The 24,229-nt window shown below is 38.8% G+C and overlaps 1 protein-coding gene across 6 annotated transcripts in view; it reads left to right on the forward strand.

Moving 5' to 3' along the window:
* Positions 1-24,229, forward strand: part of LOC139732447 (filamin-A-like) — a 189,353-nt gene that overhangs the window by 50,761 nt on the left and 114,363 nt on the right. The window contains exon 1 of one of the 6 annotated variants that reach the window (XM_071643308.1): positions 13,766-14,005. The exons of the other annotated variants lie outside the window; for them this stretch is intronic. The gene's annotated coding sequence lies outside the window, so the exon portion shown is untranslated. Of the gene's footprint in view, positions 1-13,765; positions 14,006-24,229 lie in introns of those variants that run through there. 6 annotated transcript variants of the gene reach the window in all.

A 24,229-nucleotide genomic window follows, 5' to 3' on the forward strand; every position in this document is an offset into this window, starting at 1 on the left:
TAAAGAAGAAAAATAAATGGAGAGTTCAATTTGGTTAGGAGGAAGACTTCTCGAGTGTTCATCATCAATATCTTTCGAAAATATATGATCTCATGAGTTTACAAGAATAGCTGCTTTTCTTCATCTGGCTGCTGAGTAAAATATCATGAACATGATTGTGTGTTCAGAGGAAATTATTCTCATTAATGATGAAGATGATGGCCAAAGGTTGCGTTTTCTTCAGTGAGAGGAAATTGGTATTTTGTCTCTACCAAGCGATCTACATCCCATATTTCAACTTCCGGCCCCCGTGTATTTCCTGTTATTCGGCGGTAATGATCTATAGCGTAACAATCCGGATGTTATACGGTAGGGTTGAAGGGAAAAGTGACCTGTTTTGAATCCAAGGAGATTCAACGCATTGTTCTTTATATCAGCAATGATCACCTCCATGACTTTCAATGAGCGAGCGAGCCATTATTATTTTAAGGAATATACATTTTATTGTGGCGTTGGTTAGATTGTTGATTTCAGAAGTTGTATTCGTTTGTTGTGAATGAATGATATGAAATCAATACTATCGGTATACGGTGTTCTCACCAGACTATGTTACTGTGAGCAATATGAAATATGAACTGCCAACTTTTTTTAGTCTACAAACCTCTGATGGGATCTACGTCTGATGCACTTTACGTTATAATAAAGATGATAAGAGGAAAGACGGTTTGTGTGCGTGTATGAAATCATGAGCCCGTGGAGTAGATGTTTCTGACTGAGCATAGACCTGGTTACCTTTAATATTTTTGTTAAGGGGGGGGGGGAATTGTATGTGTTACGTCATTACATTTCGTTTCAGAGTCTTCATTATTACGAATATAAGTATAACTGAGGAGATACATAACCACGCAGACGTGTCTGACATCCGGGTTCACGTCACTGGGGCAAATCGTAGGATGTGGGTGTGTGTGTAAGGCTAAGGCAGTGACCTGCCGAATGAGAGACACATTGGTAGTGACATTGGTCCCTGTGCACACTCTGATAGTGGTAGGTTTCGATGGTTAGTGTGCTCTTTGTACAAATTATGTCGATCATTAATGTTATGACACCCCACCACCATTTCCCACTTTCCCTTTCCTTTAGCCAAAAGAAGAGCCGACAGGTCATTATAAGGTGACACGCTCTTTAGTAGGATTAGACGTAATTTTGTGAAACTTCACGTCTCCTTCGAAGTCCGAGCCTTGATCCAAAAAATAATCTGCGATGGGAGACGTAATAATCTCTGCGGTTTTCTTGCACAAGCCTGACGAGGCCTCCAACGCGAAGAGCGGAAACCAAATATGGAAAGGTTCGAGGACCGGGGGAAGTGTTTGGAGTGAATCTTTAAAAACCCTTATCAGGGAAAGATTAACGAACAATTATGCTGCTGAAAGGATGCGGGTTGATATCTCTCTTTAATGAGTTTACCAGTCTTTTTTCAGCGATTATCATCATGGAAAGCATAACATAATTATACTTAACAAAAACAGCCAGTTGTATGTGAACGTGACCATGGTGAGATAAGTGAAGTATTGTCAACTTTGATGCCCTCCTTTCGGCACTAATACGAGATGTTCTATTCTATAGTATCGAAGATAAAAGAACGAGGTTTTTTATGATTGACGAGAGCGGTATGAACAGGCTCCATTCGATAGTGGACTCACTGTCATGTTGCTTATCCTGCGATGTTTGTCGGGTTTCGCATCCTTGATTTTGCTGCAACCTCGTAACCTTCTTTCGTCAGGTCCATGTTACAAGGAGTAAGACTATATCTGCATGTCCTTCCTGTGTATTATCAGAGATATGATACACAGTATTAGGTCTCCTTCGAATGGACGAAAACTTCCGTCACCCAATCCTCAAACCTTGTCGAATATCCGGAAAAAAGTTTGTCACCTGTGGGATGATTATTTAGCCCACATGAATGTTCTCCCGAAGAGATCATGGTTTCAAACGCCCAAACCTCAATCAAGGATTTTGAATTGACACAGCAGTGAATATCTTTCTTTCTTTCTTTCTTTTCTTTCTCTCTTCTTTTTACTATTGAACTCACCTCACAAAAGTTTGATGTTACTGAATATAAATTTTATTATAAAGTGCGGTGATTTGGCTCAGTCGGTAGCGCGTCTGCCTCACGATCACGCGGCCCTGGTTCGAACCCGAGTCTGGACTGAGCGATGTTGTGTGTAAACATACCGTCCCCTCTAGCAAGAGGCAAAACACTCTGTCCCTCGGATAGGACATAAAATGGAGGTCCCGTGTATGAGAGAGTCACAGCTCATGCACGTAAAAGATCCCGCTTCATTCATTCATCGCAAAGAGCAGGGTGTCTAACCCGGTGAAGTGGTCCCACCCCACATCCAACTGGACCCCATGGAAGACCAGCTTAGTGTAGCTGAATATGGGCTATCCAGCCATCTTCACAGATGGAAAATGAACAACAACAACAAGTGCAACTATTTTGTGGCTCTTGCACAACTGTTGTATGAGCATTGTGCTGTGTGAATACGTGTTTGCATGACTGTGTGCGTGTACTTGAGTGAGTGTGTGATTATCCGTGTGTTCGCTTATGTTTGTTTATGTTGATAATAAGGGGCATTCTATTAACGATATACCTGCTTCCCCATCATGCCCTAAATGCTTCAGTTGTCTGTGTAATTGCCTACCTGCCCAGTATGACCCACGCTGTGCCAAACATCGAAACAGCACGCTGTTTGACGCTCAGGCCTTTAAAAGTTCCCCCAGCGGAGAACTTGCATATACGCTGAAATGATGACCGGGAAATATTGCCCCTGACAGCTCATTTACCAGTCGTCATAAAGAGATCACTCCATATGAGACAGCCGATTGGACATCCAATCCTATTCGTTTCTAGGTTAGGAGATCCGAGGATGGTTTATTATGGCGTACGTCGACCAATCGTACAAAACAGACCAAGGAATCGTCGTACACCTATATTCCCGCCAAACGACCAAGAATACAAGACGTGGAACTGAAAAGCACTGCGTAGTACTTTTTGATCGATGTCAGTTGATGGCGGCTTTATCCTCGCATGTCAGATTTGAGATTAATTCAAGGATTGTGTTAATTGAATACACATACTCAACACGTGAATATCTTCACATTAATGAACTTGAGTAAACTATAAGAGTGGAGTATTATTTGAGTGCTTTTAACCATGTTATACATGAGCATATTTCATTAGAGATCATCCATTTGTTTACACTAATGTGCAGTTCTTTTAATCAGTCCAACTGCAGTGAAATGTTTGGACTATTTGCGAAAAAGTGAGGCAAAATTCCGAGGACCTTTAGCTTCGATGTTGGTAATCTATATCCGTCATTGATGACATTATGCTGCCATTTGAATTCATAGTGCGATAACACTTGTTTGACTTGATGGGGCACTTAGTGCATTGAGACCTAGCAGGCTGCGGGAGAGCTATCCTCTAGACGCTGTTGTCGGCAGTATTGAAGAGAAGTGATAAATGCTTTCAACTGACAAACATATATTAACAAACCGTCCCTCATACATCTACCGGAATCTTTGTAGTAGCGAAATACCAGTCACCGTAAATGACTTGGAAAATCACACGTCGCAGCGATTATGATCTAGGATGTTTGTCTTTTAATATGAAACTCTCTGAAAAATTGACGGCCTGAGGTATAAAGAGTGAATGATACATTCTAGGTGTAGTTTCTAAGTATGTTGGTATACAGTAGTCATGATAGAAGAAAAGATTGTGAATTCATGTGATAAGTTTTTAAAATTAAAACTGTTTCACTAACTCCGCACTGGTAGCTTCACATCAAACGTAGATTACCAGTGCACTCGATCTGTATGAGGAGCGTCCGTGCGTGCGAGCGCAACGGCTTGCAGCGGCATTGTTCTCCAATGCCACACGTACATTTGACATTTAGGCCTACTAGCCAGACGTGATTGCGCAATCGCGCCTCGTATGAACCTCTGCTCGATCCGTCTGCCATCGCAATGCAAGCTTCTCCAGCACGGGGTCGCCTGACTCGACCGGCTTTGTCTAAAGGAGTCACCCCCTCAAGCTATTTCGAGATTAGTCGAACCCGGCTTCAACGTCGAAATCTGCTTATGCCAAATCTTTCACGTTTATACCACGTGCGAATGAAATAAGATGGGGGAGAGGTTTGTCAGCCCTGTTAATGTCATCATCGATATTTGCAAGCACGCTATACGTGGCCTCTTTTAACCCTATGAGCAAGTGATGAGAGAACTCTGTGCAAATGTAAGCAATTCATGTTAACATAAAACATCTTATCGTTGTACGTATTTTCCTATTCTCGCTTCTTCTGCGTTCTGCCGCCCAGAGCAAACACAACACCGAAGAACCATCCTATACGCAAGAAAGCGGGGAGGGGGGGGGGGGGGGGACCCACGCCCCAGTCACCTTGTCAACATGCACCAGCACCACACTTTCAAACGTGAGAAGTGATTGCGAGCATATAGGTCAACGTCAAGCGCCACACGGATTTTCATTAGAGCATTTGCATGGAAGCATCCAGCCTCTTTCGCCACGAGAGATGGAGGCTATAGAGGTCAATCGGCCTTTAAAGCAATGATCATTTGAAATATGGTTGCGTGAAATATTTCAGTTTTATAGGTCCATGTATCTAATATCCATGGTTGTTGTCTATGAGATGTTATCAATCACGTGCAAGATGCAGTCAGCACCATTATTGAGAGAGAGGAGGTTATTCCTTGAAAATTACTTACAACCTTTGTGCTAATCATGCTGTCGTCATCCAGACTTGTTACCATTCTTGTCCTTCTCAAAATCTTAAACGGGGTGTGATTTTGTTTTTCTTCTTCTCACAACTTGTCTGTTGTTAACAATGTGGGAAAGTGAGTTCGAAACAGGTCACGTGAATAAGGGTGTCTTTCCTGATAAATAGATAATAATATAGATCAGTATTTGAAAGATAGTCGTGTTTGACCATTCACTTCACATTCTCAGAACGTCCTCAAAGAACATTCTGTGACAAGAATTCAATTCCTGAATAAAAAAAAAACCATAAAACACCTTTCTTTTTTTACACCTTACATTACGACAGTCAAACTTCGGACAATCTTAATTCCATGTTGACATGGACTTCTTTGCCGGCATGTACCATCTTCCTGTATATTCAAGTTGTTCCAAAAAATAGTGAAAAAAAGAGGGGGGGGGGGTACAATGTACAAGAGAATGTTTATGGAGGTCATTTGGCAGAGTACCTTGAGGATATTAGGTTTCTGAGCCCTAGACTGAAATGGATTAAGAATAAGAAAATTCCCTCAAGACCACATTACCTTTTCGTAAAGTATGATCTAATAAGTTTAGGTCAAATGCAATTAGTTGGATTTGAATTTTGTCTTCGAACGGTTAGTAAGTCAATTATCTGTCCCTTCTGGCAAGCGGGACGTATTCTCACAGACCTTCCGACCTGTATAGGATTGCAGACACTGGTGATGCTTTCCGTGTTAACCCCGTCACTACCATCCTCCTACGGTTTGTACACGTTTTCAGGGGAGTATTGAGTCGGTGGTTCCATAGCGGTTAATATCGTTCGTCTGATATTTCACTGCACCTGGGTCCGGCGCGTCTGGGACTTCCTTTGTAGGGAGTCCTGTTGTTGTTTTTTTTTTCTTCTTCTTTTTTCAGTGAAATCAAGACTAATCACATATCGACCTGCTGACTCATTTACTTTTAGCTGTATGTTTTCTGCTTGATGTGGAAAATAACCTACTTTGGTTGCTTATTTCTGCTTCCGCATGATATCGAGTTCAACGTGAAACTGCAATTTACGCGCAGTCAGTTAAGAATATCAAACGTTTCATTTTCTTCCGGCATAAAAGGATGATTAGATTTCACTTCACCAATACTGCGATTCATGTCATTAGGGCTTTAACAATGCAGGAAAATGAGGGCGTGCCCTCTGAAATTATTGGCGCGGCTGTGAATGTCCATTGATTAAAGCCGTTAAATGAAATCTGTTTTCACCCGTATGAGACATCGGCTCAGTAGAGAAGGTCAGAATAGTATCCAGTCTTATCATGGCAGTATGAAATGCAGCATCGTGGATATGAAGGATTATGTAACTGAGAAGAGGCCGAGACGAGTCGCTGAAAGACGGATGATTAGCTCTACAATCCACCTGTCTCGGGTTCAGCCCGTATAACTCCACCCGATATCCCTGCGAACCACGCGCCCGACAGAGGAATAGAGAAAGGAGATCTTACCATAACATGGGATTAGACAACATAGAAAAGGAAAACTCTGTGACTGAGACATTGTGTGTGTGTGTGCGTGTGCGTGTGTGTGTGTGTGTGGGGGGGGGGGCTGGGATATAGAGAGGATAGACGGAAAGAAAAATGACACTGGCATAGTAAGACACGTGCATGAGTAACGACATATTTTTAACTATCACAGATAGGAATGGACAAATACATACAAATTATATATCGTCGGTTGAGAATGATAAGGGCGTTAAGTTGCCACTAAACCCATAGTGTTCAAGGCCACTTAACCCCCTTCTCATTCTCAACAGACGATATGTAGAAATATGATATTTGATATAAAACAAGCGTGTGTTTGATAGGTTGGTATGTGATTAGACCAGCAGGAAATATTGATATGCAGTAAACGTTGGTGTGTGTTTGTCGGAATAGAAAGTAATCAGTCTGTCAAATTTTTAAGTGATATATTCCTGAAGGGGTCGATTAATTAACTATGATATAGACAATAGTGATATTATTTTCATCAGGAACAAAATGGTAACAAGACTCGTGTCTATTTGTGCTCATGCAATATCTCTGCAATATATTGTTCTCTTAACCTCGTAATCAAATGAAAATAAACAAATGTACTTGGTCTTTTTCCAGTGAGCTACTTTTTGACACGAATCGCAATAACTTTCTCAGCATGATATTTAAATGACAACAAACAAGATGAGTGCATCTAAAATATCCTTCAAGTCTAAAAAATAATCTTGATAATATGTTTTTAATGTGATAGAGAGGAAACGAAATGAGAAATATTTCCTTATTTTATAGTATTGCATGACCGTTTCCTCCCCTTCATTGGGTTCAAATAGCGTCTTGTTTTCTTCTTTTTTTTTTCATCGACATGAAGTCAGGTCATTCTGAGTGTGACGAGAGCCACTTTAACCGTCGACCCCAAACCCAGCCTTCCCACACGGGCCCGCGCTCTGTCCGTGTTACCGACATATCCAGCGTGCCTTCCCGCACAAGTTTATTACCCGCCAAGCCCGAGACCCATTTTAGGACATACCATGTTTCCAGGCAATCAGAGTCAACACACAGAGCTAGTGCAATCAAGTCAACTCGTAAAGGCCCGTCAAATTTGACCCAATAAAGACTCAGAGATCTCAATGTACAAAAGAAAGAACAAGAAATAATAAAACAAAAGCAAATTCAGCCATGAATATCGATGATAAAATAAAGCATATTATCTTAATAATATCAAATTATCATACGTCGCGCTCATCAGAAAAACAAGTAAAAAGAATGACTAGTGTGAGATATATTTGCGAGTTCGTCGACTCAGGTGTGACCTATTATCAGGTATTGTTTCACTCTCTTTTTATTGTGTATGTTCCTGCGTAACACCAAGAATAAGTATTTATGATATCCAGTATATCTAGGATGAATAAGAAATCAATTAGAGATTTAATTCTGTTCTCTCTTTTTAACTTTTGAACATTTTGAAAGCTCTCAAAGGAGAAAAGAGAAAGAGAAGATCGGGAGAGCTTGAGAAGTGGAGGGAAGAGACATGTACAGGCAGACAGGACGCCAATACAAGAGGGAAATAAACAAGAAACGAAAGACATTACAATCCAACTGAAAATATTATCCGTCAAACAATATTTCCGAAATGTAAATGATGACTAAGAAATATCAAGTAAGAAAGTTGTAACTGAATATACTAGAGAAAGAGATCACGCGTATATTTTGATCCTGTTTTTTAAATTCTGTACCCCAATAAAGTAAAGGAAGCAAGCCAACAAACAAATCAAATGTAAGCGAAATAAGGCGGTTTTCATGAAGGTTAACACTGTGCTGATTGCTTTCTCGGGCCGGTTCTTCCCCCAGCGAAGGAAATGCCGATGCTTCAAATCAGAGAAATAGTCGAAACAGCCGAAATGAGGCGGCGATATCATTGTGCTCGCAAGGTCGCAAAGGGGATGAGCCGAACCTCCGAGCGGAAAGCCATTATCACCATCCTTCCCTCAATGACGATATCGCAGTTTGAGAAGCCTTTATGAACACGAGAGGATTGGGTATTCCATAGGGAGGGGAAGTTTGCGGATGGGGGGGGGGGGGGTGGAGATTGGAGATGGAGAACCGGGTGGATTGCAGGCTGAACTTGCTTGTAAAGCGCCTGATACAAATTAACTTGTTTAGCTTCTCCTGACTTGAGACGGGGTAACAATATTTACCGTTAAATCTTTAATTTCATATTGAGTTTGTTATCTTTTCACCCAGCATCTTATTCGATTCCTGGTCGAATGATTGCAAAGTTGTGATCAAAAGAAACGTTCGAAACATTTGAATATTTATTGTCAGATCACTGATGAAATGCTCTTTGAAAGCACTTCTACACTGATTGAAAAATTTCATTGTAACTCATTATTCTGTTGATTGTAGGTCTATTGTGCTCTAGATCGAACTCTCAACTTTTTTAGGCCTAGTATACTATGTAGAAACAACAATGTCACATTCATGATCTTATATCCTTATCAATTACTCTGAATTATAAACTCTCGTAATGTGAAAACTGAAAAGTTTTCGACGTGCCTTTGTAACAAATAACTCTCGGTAGAGCAGTACTAATTACACTGTACAATCAGCCATACCCATTTTTCGACGCCAAAAATTAAAGTTTTATCAAGTATCTTTAATATTTCGTCTGTTTTTGTGTGTTTTGCTCCAAGACAATTATGCTGCACCTTTGGAAAACGACTACCTATTCACACATGTTAGGTCCGTGGTCGTCACAGGATATGCGTTGAGATTATGTGGTTGGAATGTTATGGTAGCCGCAAAACAACGACCGAATTGCGGAAGGTAAACAGACAACTTCAAAGTCAAAGTCGATATATAACCAGACTGTTCCAGGTTGAAGGCTTTGCTGAGGAGGCATGTAAAAATTCGTGTAATCCGAGCATAATACTCATAGTTGTAGATAGAAAGTTTGTTGTTTGTTGTTTGTTTTGTTTAATTTTGCTTTTTTTAAGGAAACCGGAGAAGAGCGATGAACTGTCTTCAAGGGTGAAGGAACGTGTATTTCCTTAAATTGTTTACAGGATGTACGGACGGTGGAAGTGGTGAAAAATATCTATCACCGTTTACATGATTGAAAATATGTTTTCGAGAAATTAAATGTAGGAGAGCTTAGCTGCTTTACTTGATATTATGTCAGTGATGGTCAATGTTTATGTAAGCAATGGAACATTTCAAGTTAAAATCACACACACACACACACACACACACACACACACACACAAACCAAGCCACAAACAATCAAGCAAATTAAACGAATGTGTTATTTTACAGTATCTCTTTTTAATGTATGTGAAAAATATTTTCCAAGATATCAATCGTGGCTCAAATCCATGTGCATGAATAATGCTTTTACAATCAGTTTAATTAATTACCATGTACACTGCAATACCCACGTACACTTTATGTATACATCAGCTTGATACACGTCAGTATCATTCACTCTGTATACTTCCCTATAATATCCACCTCCATCCATCCATGTCAGCTTGTGGTGAGGCAGATAACTGATTGTAACGGAACACGAGGTGAAATTCCTGAAAACGAGCAAACAAACGAACAAACAAACAACAAGACATAACCCCCAAACAAACCAGCTAACCGAATGTAGAGCAATCAAACACAGACTCCACGCAAACTCAGTTAGCACCACAGCCATGAGAGCGCCTTGTATCATGGCGTCGGCACCGGACGGGGAGAAGTTGTTGCCCAGTCCAGTAATCTAGTAGGCTTAATGATACGTTTGTAGGATGTCTCTCTACAGCCGGGTTCATTGCCCACCGCTCCGCGTCTTGGGTGCCTACCAGGCCCCGACACGACCCGCCCCTCGAAAAAAACTTGATCTTCGAAGGGAGTAGTGAGCGATGCCGACTTATGTCATCATAAAAATAATTCCTGTCATACTTTGTCGGAGCGTGGGTCGCCCTGCATAGCTACGGCTGGACGAGCAATCTATTTCTCCTTTGCTTACATCTCCTTTCGTCATCTCTGATGGTAGTGGATACCATCAGGGAGGTGGGAACCCCTTCCCTGATACCACCCCGACTCATGTGTACCTTTCTTAGCTTCATGTAATGTCTTATATAAAAGTAAACACACATGTGCCTTTATCTTACAGTAATGGCTTTACGTATATAGGTGCTGTTTCAATTTTCATCAATTATAAACATTGAAGTTGGTAAATGAGATACCCATATTCAAATCGTCGATGCTTGGTGTTATGACGATATTATACGCAAGGTGATATATACATTATGATGGGGGAGGGTGCAACGAAATCCGTTCACCACTGGAAAATATTTCTTAAGGTTGGTAAATTTTCGGCTTCATGCTAAAAGCTTTCTTTTCCATCGATATGCTCAAATGGCCAGTGATAATTGTTCGTTCCTTGAGGGTGCCTCTTTATAAGCAGTGTCTACCTGGAAAAGGTACCTCGTCATGCTGTAGGCCTAGTTATTCCCCATCCCACCCCAAATTATGACAATGTTATTTTGTATCAAATTTTAAGGCTCGTTAAAGAATAATAATGTTCCTTACTACGGATCCCCGAAAACGTGAGATCAGTCTGTGGTGGAGTGAATGAAAATAAAATGAAATAGGAGATGGAGATGCGCGGGGTCTGTGAAGAAAGACTACTATGCCCATAAAAACGGGAGGATACAGTTTAATCTACTCATCAAAATTGGGATTATCAAAACAGTTTGGCCATTAGGCAAACATGTATAGTTGGGTTACCGAAAGGAAATCTTCTCATGATCACGGTCATCCGGTCACCAGGGTTACAACTGATAACAAACATGGCGTTCTCTCATCAACATTCCTCCATTTTCACTGGCGGGAGTCCGAGCAGTCGAACGCATTTCCCCATTACCTGACCAACACGAGACCAGATTGTTATCCCCCATGCGTGGACTCTAAGGAGGGGTGGGGGGGGGGGGGGGGGGGAGGGGGCGGAAATAGGGACAGTCCGAGCATACCAGCAGTGAGTCCACATCGGGGTACGATATTAATGTAATGACTCTCTGTGTGTTTTCTGTTGTATAGTTTATTCAATGGGTTAACAATTTGTTAACACATCGCTGACCGGGAGTGGGGTAGGCGAGCCATCTATGCTAGAAGTAATATAAACATTGAGTTAAGAATATTTGAATCTATCATTAAACAGACGTCATACATAGATATAATACAGAGAGATAGGTATATAGAAACACAAATATATAGATTGATAGATAGATAGATAGATAGATAGATAGATAGATAGATAGATAGATAGATAGATAAATAGATAGATAGATAAACACAAATATATAGACATAGTATAGATGAATAAACAAAATAAATATATCATTATAGATATATAATACATAGATAGATCTATAGATCTATAGATAGATAGATAAATAGATAAATAGATAAATAATATACAGACGGACAGACAGATGCTCTCACCAATTGATACTTTGTTTTGTAAGTAGTTTGAATTATTGAGCAAATAAAGCACAGTCGTATATTGGGCCTATATAACATAATACCAACAACTTGTATAGACACTATTCGTGTTACATTACCGTGAAATATTTAAAAAGTCCAGTGAAGAGTGAATATTGAGTTTGAACTAGATGAACGGTTATGATAATCTGCTACATGTATGATTTACAATATAGTGTTTAACCTTCAAACTGCAAGAATGATGATATCATGAATAATCAGTATGAATCTTATGATATCCTCGTGTGATTCTGTCTTTGGTTGATATCTACATCTTCTCCTGTATATTGCTTGAGACTAAAAGCGGAGAGAACAGGAACTAAGAGCTCGACTCATGTACACAATATAATACGCTATATAGAAAATGGTTACCAGTCATTGCTCATTGTGCCAATAATTTGAGTATGAAGTCATGTATAACGCAGATACGAAGATCGAGGCTATTAAGTGGAACTGACGAAATCAGCGGACAAATATACTAAAAGCTGACCAAAGTTATGTAAAGCAAATCATTAAACATACAGGCATAACTATTCTTGCATTATTAAGTTTCCAAAATATAGACAAGTTACCACAGTTACGAGTACTAATGTGTATTTGAAAAATCTCCTTAGTAAATAAAGCGCCACGTTTACAAAGGTTGTAGATGCCACGAAGGTCATTTTTGAACCGTTACACCCTACTTCCCAACTTATACTCCCACGACATCATTTCAAATTGTATCAAACCGTGATCTGGATCTTTCAAGGATATGCGCTAAATATCGCCAACCTTGTTCTAAAGCTAGCCGCTTCTCCAGTGTGCGGCGATTAAAAATATTGGCCTTGTCCAAGAGGAGTTAAAAGTTACCCGTGTGATAAGATGTCTGTCTTTCTCTCAGGCGTGACAACTCTATCTCTTCGATATCAATATCACTGTCCTCGAAGAAAGTAGACTTTCGTCTTTGTGACGAAACAATAGGGACTGCAAGGACATGTAAATGCACTGTACATACACTCTCCGGAGGTTTCCACACTGTACAGGAAGAGGCAGACATCAACAAGGACGACGACATTTGGATTTTATCAGGTCATTCTTTAATGTGTGCCTCTGTATGTGTTTGTGTGTGTGTATGTGTGCGTGTATGGATGGATAAACTGATTATGATCCACAACACAGATGTGCCCGAATGCTGTACAAAGTTAGGGAAGAGTCTGTCGTACAGTATGTTTGCGTGCCGTCGCTAGTTAGAACGGCCGTGGTCGTGTGGATTGTGAACACGATGAGTGAAAGTTGGGGAGGGGGTGGGGAGGGAGATGGTGAAGAGAGCGGTAGATCGAGGGGAGAGAGAGACTGGGCTATCCTGGACCAGCGGTGAGAGTGCGCAGAGTTATGCGGTGTGTCAGGCCTAATGCACAACCCCTTCATTGACCATATTTGGAGTGCCCCGCTCCGCCAGTCGCTTACGCGCGGGGACGACGTCGCTCTCGCAGACCGCAGACGCAGCCAATGCCTAAAAACAAAATGGCCGTAGAATAATTAAAACCCTTTTTGCTTTCTCTATGTAACGAGGTGTGTAACAGAGGGAGTCCAGTAGGCATCTCAAATCTGATTCTTTCCACGGTGCGACTGTGTACCCTGTGAATGCTCCCCCGAAACAATTCCCTCAGACTTAAGTTCGAGTCTCCTCCAATCTTAGGCTGACTGTCTACACCTCCCTTTCCACCAATCGCGTGCTCTGTTACAGATTCCTGCTCTGTAACGCAGCATCTGATTTGTCGGCAGGGCGCTAGGGTCAATTAGAAATCTCAACGGGGAAGCCTGCATAATCTTTTCGTGTCGCTAAACTTGGCGAACAAATTCCTAGGACGCCTCTCAGGACCCCCAGCGAAGCTCTCCGTTCCCTAGGCCGTGTGCTACGGAAAACGCCACCCTAGGCTCCCTTGCCTCAGCGTCTCCATGCTCTCGGTAGTATTCTACGATCAACACTCGTAGGATACAACTTGATTTGCCTGCCTTTTTACACTGTAGGGGTGTATATCATCTCTCTCCCGTGTGTGTCGTGTGTCTTGGATCCAGACGTCTCCCAACCACATATTGGCCAGTTTTGGGATATAATCCGACAGTTTTTGTCCCAGAAATATCTCCATCTGTGGCACTTTTACTCCTCCGCAGCCTTGCCTTGCCTCCAGGGTCATAATATTTTTCTTCTGTAAGTTCACTTTACGTCTTCCGTAGATAACTGTCATCATTATTACTTAGTTACATTCTTCTCTTACGATTCACATTAACCCCTGTGTTTTCAATACATCAGCGTAGAGCTCTAAACTCGTAACATTATTCATTGCAGGTACGTCAAACCAATCCAGTCCTTTGCGATGGATGTGTACGTCACCCGGACGGACCCATCTCCTGGATAATAATTCTAACATCTTAACGCAAATCAATTCTTTGTTTTCCCGTTGCTCCATGTTTATGTTCACAGATGCCTCTCGGGCATCAACACACGCATACCTCCTGCGATAACGTGGACGTTACATCACGCCCACTGAAATTATGTGCCTCGTCTCAGCCAGTCTGCCTTAGCCTTTATTCAACGTTGTTCATATGTATTTTTATTTACATTTTTTAATATTTTATGTTTGTTTTCTCTTTAGACGGACAGCAGTTTATTTTGTATAATTTTGTTTACTTTGTACTTGTTGCATTTTGTACTCAACAATTATGACTCATCAAAGAAAGTTGTCTACCGAGACCTTAAAGAATATCATCACCTGAAAAAGATTTGTGTATCTACTCTCGACGAATGTTTATTGAACTATAAAGGTCACATTCTAATATGCAATTCTCGACACATTAACACTCTTTAGATTTCGAAATGTTTCAAGCATCACTCTGTGACTGTGATACAGACTCCTCAGATTGAAAGAACATAAGTCATGTACTTTGATGGAGAGAGCGATAGATAGAAATTATTATTTCCCTTGATATGACATCATTATCAAATGTGTGTGGACCATGGAAATGATCCTACTCCAGAATTAAGTGTACACGTTGTTTCTTTCCTCCGGACTGACCCTGGAAATATTTGGGAATGGTTGTTACGACAGATGAAAACGACGTCACAAGGCATTCAGGGACGAGCAAAATGTCTCATGGTGTCTAATTGACGAGCGCCCTCTATAGTATGTTCATGCGCAGTGTGCTTGAAGCTCTCCCCCAACCCCCAACCCCCACGACTGCCCAGAAACTCGGATACATTGACAGCAGTATTTAATTTTCGAGCATCGAAATGCGCGTGTTTCGATTTGCAACACACTCAATAGTTACTAAAATGATTAGAAAAGTAGAAGTGTGAATGTGACAAGCAGTTCTGGTTCTACGCACATTGTAACATTACGCGTTATGTCCATAAGTGCACGGAAATGGGTGAAGAAAATGTTTGCATATATTTATTATATATATATATATATATATATATATATATATATATATATATATATATATATATATATAAACATACATGTACATACATTCGGTAGTGTAATTCTAATTTCACTGCTAAAAGTGTTCGTTTTTGGTACCTCATTTTCCTTTGATCTACTAGTATCTATCTGGCAGTGTCTGTAAAGTCATGTTTCATACCCCAAGGGAGTTGACAAGTTGACTTTGCCGGTTACAGAAAAGAAATAAACCTAAATCGCTGATTCACCGAATTTGTGACATAATCGATTGCGTTAACAAGAAAGAAAGAATTACATTACAGGGAATGAAGACTTTCAATGTGTTTCACAAGGTCAAGCAAAAATCAACATAACAAACAGAAGAAAGACGAATATTATTGTTTTGTCGATACAAGTTTAAGTGTAAACTGTGATCAAATTACAATTGCACTATAATCACCAAGCGATCTAAGTATATCAATATGTCTGTCATTTTGGCTACAGTCTGTTCGACGATTACTATTTGTTATCGTTAAATCAAAAAACCCGTGGAATCATTATGGATATCTTTGCACCTCGCTGTGGGGTTCAGCTCTAGTTACGCGATACAATGATTAAGAGGAATGCAGGCACCCGCGAATTTTCCAAATGCTTATAAATATCACGTACCAGACATCTTATACTTGTATAATATTACAGCCGAGAGGAATAAGCAATCAGATTAATTCATAGGTCCCCTGGAATCTGACCGCGCTCCTACACCTGTATGCGCACCTTTCGCATTCCAATGTCGACAATGAGCAGGTCAACGAACTCGCCGCTGAAGCTCGAAACGAGCTCGAATTCTCTTCCTCCTCCAGAGTTAACCTAGTCCAGCGGATATAGAAAAAATCATGCACTTTATGGTAAAAGCACCATACTTGGTACACATGTACATGATGCCAATATAAGTCATTTCTGATATGGAAGCCACTCTGATTCTCCCTTTGGCGGCCGTGGCGGCCATTTTCCAAAATGGCCGCCATGTGATATAGCAATGGTGTGTATTTTGGAAACTATAAGTCCGATTGTCGTGATTCTTGTACCAAAGTATAGGTTTTGAGGGTCAAGGATTCCAAAAAAAAAAAAAATTTTTGAGAGGATAAAAACCATGGCAACCTACTTATTGGCGGCCATTTTGAAAAAAAATATGGCCACCATGTTAGATAAAAACATATCCTTAAAACGTATGGACAAAGGGTCATGACTCTGGTACCAACTTATATGTTTTTGGGGTCAAGGACTCCCATAAATTCAACTGTAAGTGATATGAATCGCTTCATCCTACGTTTTTGGCGGCCATTTTAATGCATATGGCTGCCATACAACAGAAAATGAATATTGTATACCTTCGAACTCAAAAGATATATAATCACGATTCAAGTGTAAAAGTATAGTTTTGGGGTGAAGGTTTTCAATTTAATGATGTGTTAGCAAAGTGAATAGGTTCATCACATCCTTTGTTTTGGCGGCCATTTGATAAATATGGCCTCCCTCCAGTTATATAGCGTACGAGTGTTATGAAAGCGTGATGCCCATTGTGGATTGATTTCTGGTGTAAACGTTTGTCTTAGAGTTCAACAATTACTTATTCACTCATTTTTAGTATTCTAATGTGGAACATCTGGGCATAGTTAACTTTGGAAGCATTTTGGAAAATATGCTCAACTTCCTTTATAGGATTTATGTGTGTACAGTGTATGTGAAAAAAACATGATCTTCACAATTTCATGTCTGAAGTACATATTTCTCACGATTATACAGTTTCTAGAAATATAGACTCTCGCTTTCTCTGGTCCCTGGACCATGGAATGAAAATCATAGTTTCCAACCAATATAGTACATCTGTTTCCTTTGGAAATATGACACTAAGTGTGAGATAACTTCTAAAGCTTATTGGGTCACTTACATAAAATGTAACCACACTACAATTATGTATGCCTGTGATCTTCACAATTTCATGTCTGAAGTACATATTTCTCACGACTATACAGTTTCTAGAAATATAGACTCTCGCTTTCTCTGCTCCCTGGACCATGGAATGAAAATCATAGTTTCCAACCAATATAGTACATCTGTTTCCTTTGGAAATATGACACTAAGTGTGAGAAAACTTCTAAAGCTTATTGGGTCACTTACATAAAATGTAAACACACTACAATTATGTATGCCTGTAAAATTCATGATTGACCAGGCTGTTCTGATACTTACAACTACACTGAATCTTATACATCAAACGATAAAGTAAATACAATAGGTAGTATACAATACATCTTTATAGGTTTACATCTAATTGTAATTTGCAGCGTAGTGGGTAAAGAATCAGCCTCATGAAAACAAATCAGATCTTCTGCAAAAGTTTTGTATCCTATACCAACATCATTTCTTTTTGACAAAGCTGTACATGATAGGTTTTTTTTTTTTTTGTGTGTGTCATCATCTTGACATATGAATATGATGTACTTGGTCCAATCTGTTTCTTTCCTGGGAGCTGGTTTGTCTCGGTTGAAATGAGCTTTGCTTTTGAAGCCATGTTATCCTACAAATAAACCCAGTTACCAATTACTTAAAAAGATAACATTTTATGTAAATGTGCTTCACAGAGGTAAAGCAAAAAAAAAATTATGTGTACATTTTTTCTAGAAATGTGACAAACATTTTCGTTAAATGGATTTGTGGTTGTGAATTTTACCTTTTGATGTACAGTAATTTGTAAAGAACAAGAACAAGGAAAAATCAAATCATCTGTTTCTGTGTGTACTTCTACTCTGAATACATTACTGGTTATAGTTGATCTATATGCATTAATTTTTATCGATGATTTTAGCCTCTTGAACTGAATTTCACCCTGCCCTAACCCCAAAGAAACTATACAAATATATATTTCATGCATTTGCCATTCTCATATGGAATAAGGATTAAGGTTTCATAATTCAAAAGCAACCTCTACAGGTAAATGGACAGTGGGCGTTTCAACGCAATTTTATAACGTAACAGCAACCATCCAAAATATAAACTACAAGAAAAATTATGCTAATTTATGAATTACAGGAAAACCTCAAAGAAATACAAATGTTGGGGTTCATAATTATTGGAAGATAAAACTGCAGAATGAAATATTCAGTATATCGATCTTTCTACTTACCATCAGCACCAGTAGAAATACTGAAGACATTCTCCAAAGCGCACCTGCATGCATCTACGTAATTATGCATTAACGTTCATCACTGCTCATCAATGGATGATCAGGAACAATAATTGTTTTGGATTGTCAGAGCTCATTTGATTCCTTTATATGATTCCTTATAATTTTGTGTAACAGTTCTGACAAGGTCATACTATGAAATAATGAAAAAGAACTGAGAACTTTAAAAATCAATAGGTCTTATAAGACTGCAATAATCATGTTTTTGTGGCTGGAAACTATGATATTACACTTATTGTGCTCTCCTGTCTATGCATCCAAAATTAGGGGGAAAGTCTTCTATTCCATTCTCACCATTTACTCTACCTAACTGATATTCAACATAATTATCTTTATAGTATTCCAGTTATGTAACAATTGTACTTATGTGATGTTCAATACCTATACTTGAATAGTGAATGTGATAGAGGTATGATCAATCAACAACAATCAATGAACAATAAAGAACTAAACGCCGCAACAACAAAGGAGGTTCATTTACCAATAAAAGGTGAACGATTCTTGTCAATGGGACAATACATATGGCAAGTGAGGGTGTATATTATATATATAATAATTATATATGGTGGCCCCTCAGAAAACGGAAAGGAATATTTTTTTCGAAACCAAAACGAAATTGTCCAATTTGGGTGAGTTCTTTTCTTTCTAGACATGTTTTTGTTGATCATTAATTTTTTACTTTATTTTATCAAAGCTCAGCAACGGAGACTACCCAACAATTGAAGGTGAATTTTCGACAATAATCCTATTCAAGCATTCCACATTGTGATGTGCGGCCTCAATTCTCTGTTAGTCTCCCAAGGCAGTGGCTTTTGCTCGATGCTGAAATTTGTTGAATTGAGCTAAGAAATTTACGCTCAACCCGTCTTTACAAAAACATCTGTAGAATAAAAACTACTCAACCAAATCGGATGATTTTGGTGTCATTCTTCTTCTAGATAAATTCTCTATAACTTTATGTCATTCATTTTTGCATAAAGTAATGCAAATGTGCAAATTATTTGCGAAAACTCGCGTTTCCATTAATTCTATGCCACACTGTATAATAGTGTGTGTGTGTGCGCGTGTGTGTGTGTGTGTCTGTGTATACTCTATGTAGTGTCGCAGTCATATTTATAAAAATGGACCTGAAAACGAGATGTGTTAGTTCTATTCATCAGCAAATGATTGTTTAAAATCATTGACCCAATTAGTTTCAAAGACGTACAGTATAGTATTGCGGTGGCCATGTTTTAAAATGGCAGCCAAAACATATAGGATGTGATGGTTGTATACACGAAAAGATGTATCCATATAAATAATTGAACCTCAAAAACATATTTTTGTACCAGAATCATGAAGATGCATCCATTGGTTTTAAAGATATGTGAATAGAATGTAGAGCGGCAGCCATGCCTTTTTTCAAATGGCCGCTAATAAGTAGGTTACCATGGTTTTATCCTCTCAAAAATTATTTTATTGGAATCCTTGACCCTCAAAACCTATACATTGGTACAAGAATCACGACAATCGGACTTGAAGTTTCCAAAATACACATCATTGCTATATCACATGGCGGCCATTTTGAAAAAAATTGCCGCCACGGCCGCCACAGGCAGAATCAGAGTGGCTTCCATATCAGAAATGACTTGTATTGGCATCATGTACATGTGTACCAAGTATGGTGCTTTTACCATAATGTGCATGATTCACCCTATATGTGCTCTATATCCGCTGGACTAACCTAGATGCCCTTTCACTTCGAGCCAGCATATGGAGTGGAATAGATTGACCCGCTTCGGCGTCTCAACACCACAAAGTGTCATGTCCTGGCCGAGACGAAATCAAACGTCTTGAAAAGGAAATTTGAATAATAACGCTTCCGAAAAATAAACTGGATCACACCAAGATTTCTTTCCTACTTCTAATAACACTGCAGAACGCTATTTTATTTTATGTACTCAGTGAAGCAAATCATGTGTTTGTAACACTTATTACATGATTTCTCTCCTCAAGTTAGATGCTATAACAAAAGTCACCCCGACACACGTTCTTAAAGGGCCAAGTCACACCCTTGCACCTAACACCAGCACCCCTTGATGTGTAAAAGTCAAGTTCTCGATATTTGCGTCTTCTTCTTGTTGTTGAGTATATTGAATATCACCCTGTTTACTTACAGTGCAGTTCTCCATCATGCATCACCTCACAAGTTTCCCATACAATCAACATATAATTTTCACTAAATTTCCCTTTTTACGGCAAAACAAAAAGAAATTGGAATAAGCTGTGTATAAAGCATCAATTCATTATCGTCTTGCAGTAACTTAGCAACAATGGCGTCTATAAGGGGAAAGGGTTGTACATCTTGAATGATCGATTAAAATCATGATTTTCTTTTTAAATGTTAAAGGGGATAGCTAGTAACTGATCAGTGGGAATCAGTGGGAATGCTGGGGATGATTGTTCCAATCCTTGTGGGATTCATTTAAGAGTACGTTATATATCTATTGTTGTGTGAAAATTATTTGATTCAGATGGTCTCATATTCAAGTAATGTGCAGTTTAATGTATCCAGGTTAGCATGCCTGTACAGTGACGGGGCGATCGTTAACGACCTGTTAACGATCGCCCCGACACTGTCCTACACATCAGAGCCTATACATGTCTCTATGTTAATCAGATGAAATTTTACGGTTTAATCTATTTGTTATAATTCATTTGTATGATTAAAACGTTGCAGAAACGAATATGACAAAGTATGCACCTACCCCTCAAACAAGACAGATGATCAGTGACGATATAGAGCATAGATAAAACTCCACTTTTTCATCATTTCGGTTGTTTTGCCCATCCATGACATCTTGTTATTCCTGCTGACCACTATCTCTTCTTATGCCATTCTTACAAACAACTATCAATGTTTAATTTAAAGGGGTGGTATAATATAGTTTTGGCCGAGATGGAGATTCAGGTTTTGAATTTTTTTGAGGCTAAAAGCCACTTATATGAAATGTTAAAGAGTTTACAATTCTTAAAGGAATTCAAAGTTTTTTTTGATGAAAATTAGTTTTGGAATGGCTGAGATATCAAAAACCAAAGCAAAAGAAAGTGGCCCTAATAAAAGGTGGGACCCATCTTTTACTAGGACGTCTTTATTTTTGGATATCTCACCCATTTCAAAACCGATTTTCATTAAACAAACACTAGATTCCTCTTAGAATTGTATGCTGTTTAATAGTTCATTTAAATAAGAGGTTTTTGATATTTTCGCAAAAAGTTGAAATCTCAATCCAAATCTCAACCAAAACTAAATACCATTCCTTTACGGCATCACCACTCACAATCACCCCGCCAGAAGAAAGAAGCGGAAGTGATTATAGATACATAATATATGCATTATATGCATTAAAGTAGAGTTGATTAACTTGCTGTAGAGATCAGAATGAGTTTTGATCCCTATGACAGTTTTAAGGAGGTTGACATTAAGGCAGCCGTTTAAGTGAATAACATCCATCCTGGATGGTATAACAGTGGTATCCGCGATATAATCTCAGCGGAAGCCAGATCTGTCTGTTTGGGTAAAACAGAAAGGATCGATGATGACGTGCGGATGCGTATAGAAATTAAATCAGCAATACATTTTGATGGAAACGATTGCGGAAGTATCACGTGGGGGTCGTAATTCTTCCTTCTGTACGAGGATGTCCAGCACACTGAATGATTATAGGGTGTATATCCGCCTCATTTGTTCACCGGCCGAACTTTGAAAATCTGATTAGTAATACACTTAGGATATCTCGCTCTGCGTCTCATTGTGATGAGATGGCGTTGACAAGGAGGTATACCGAAGTGTGACACGATCATGGGTCTCCCAATGACTCCACGGGATGAACCCAGTTCACTTTTAATCGTAATTAACTTAGCAACTGTTATAATCAGGTCCTTGAAGACATGTTAACGTGATGAAGCAATTTCTACAAGGAATGATTGTTATTAGATTAAAATCATAAACGTGATGCTCATGAGTCACTGTGATGAACATCTGCGTGGATTCCTGTATAGGCCCTATATGCCATTGCATTAAAATGATTTAGGATGATAATCATGATGATATAGTACTTGCTTATTCCATTGTTTCCTCTTTTCGTTTTTCTTCTTTTTATTTTATCATTTTATCATTATTGTGATAAATATTATTATCATTATGGTTCTTATTACATTATTATTATTATTATTATTATTATTATTGTTATTATTATTATTATTATCATTATCATTACTACTACTACTACTATACTACTACTACTATTACTACTACTACTACTACTACTACTACTACTACTACTACTACTACTACTACTACTACTGTATACTATCACTACTACCGCTATACTACTGCTACTTCTACTGTCATTACCATTATCACTTCTTTGATGTTATATATTTATGACAATGATAGTGATATTGTATCGATGTATATCTTTTGTATGTCTATCATGTCTATGTATCTATGTTACAATGTACACGTATGCCTTGTATATGTGTAATGTATCAATGTAACCGGATATGCATGCAAACAAAACAAATTTCCAGAAACGGACAATAAAATTGAATTGAATTGAATTGAATTGAATTGAATCATCATTATCCACACCACCACCACCACCACCATCATCATCATCATCATCATCATCATCATCATCATCTTCCGTGTTTCTTTCATTTTCGCGAATCTCAAAATCCTTGATAGCTTTATGTTATCATTAAATGAAACAGGCTTTTGGTAATTTTTGTGATTACCCGTGAACATTTACATGGATGATCAGAGAAATTACCCAAAGGCCTGTTTTTCCTCGATCCCTTGTTCAGTTCATTTCAAATTTATTTCATATTTCCACTTTCTCAATGATGAGATTACAAAATGATTGATAATAAAACAAGAATACAAAATATATACAACCATGTCTTTTGATTGAAGAAGGAAAAAAAAAAACATACTTAACACAAATGTATATGGTCATATCATCTGAGGATGTCACAAGTAAATATCAAAAATATGATGGGGCCTACATAAAAGCTATAGCGCTTGTAAAACCGTAGGTTCACGAATTCATAGGCATGGAATTATATGGAGAACGGGTATGTTTATCTTGACCAACTAAAATTGTACTAGTACAAAAATCAATGTAAAGAATGATTTGGGCGCCTTTGAATGTTTCTAACAGATAAATGGCGCCATACAAATGCTGTTTCATCATCATTCATCATCATCATCATCTAATGAACAACATGAATATCGCTCAAACCAGACTGTACGGACCTCGCCGTGTTTGAAAAAGAATGCTATATTATTTAATGTATCGGTACCGTTAAATAACTTGGTGCTGCGGACAAAGACAAAAGACTGGGAGTATACCAAAAGAGTTGCTAAAAGCCTGGTAGAGTGTATCCACTATGAGCTGTTTTAATTTGCGTTTGAAGGTGAATAGGGATAAGGAAGAAGTAATATCTTGAGGGAGGTCATTCCAGTATCTGGGTCCAGTAAACATAATTGTTTTCTTTGCAAAAATAGTGTGAGTACGGGGAAGGTGATAGGCGTCACTCTGGCGAGTGGGATAACAGTGAATAGAGCGATTTCTTTTGAACATGTGGATAAAAACAGATGGTAATCCATTAGTTGTTAGTTTATGCATGAACATTCTGAGATTATGATAAAATAGGTCTGGAATTTTCAGAATTCTGTTTTGATGAAAAGAGCAGTTGGTATGAC

This window comes from Diadema antillarum, unplaced genomic scaffold (genome assembly GCF_040938485.1).
Source record: "Diadema antillarum isolate AM-2024a unplaced genomic scaffold, OU_Dant_1.0 seq00000423_RagTag, whole genome shotgun sequence".
NCBI lineage: Eukaryota > Metazoa > Echinodermata > Echinoidea > Diadematoida > Diadematidae > Diadema > Diadema antillarum.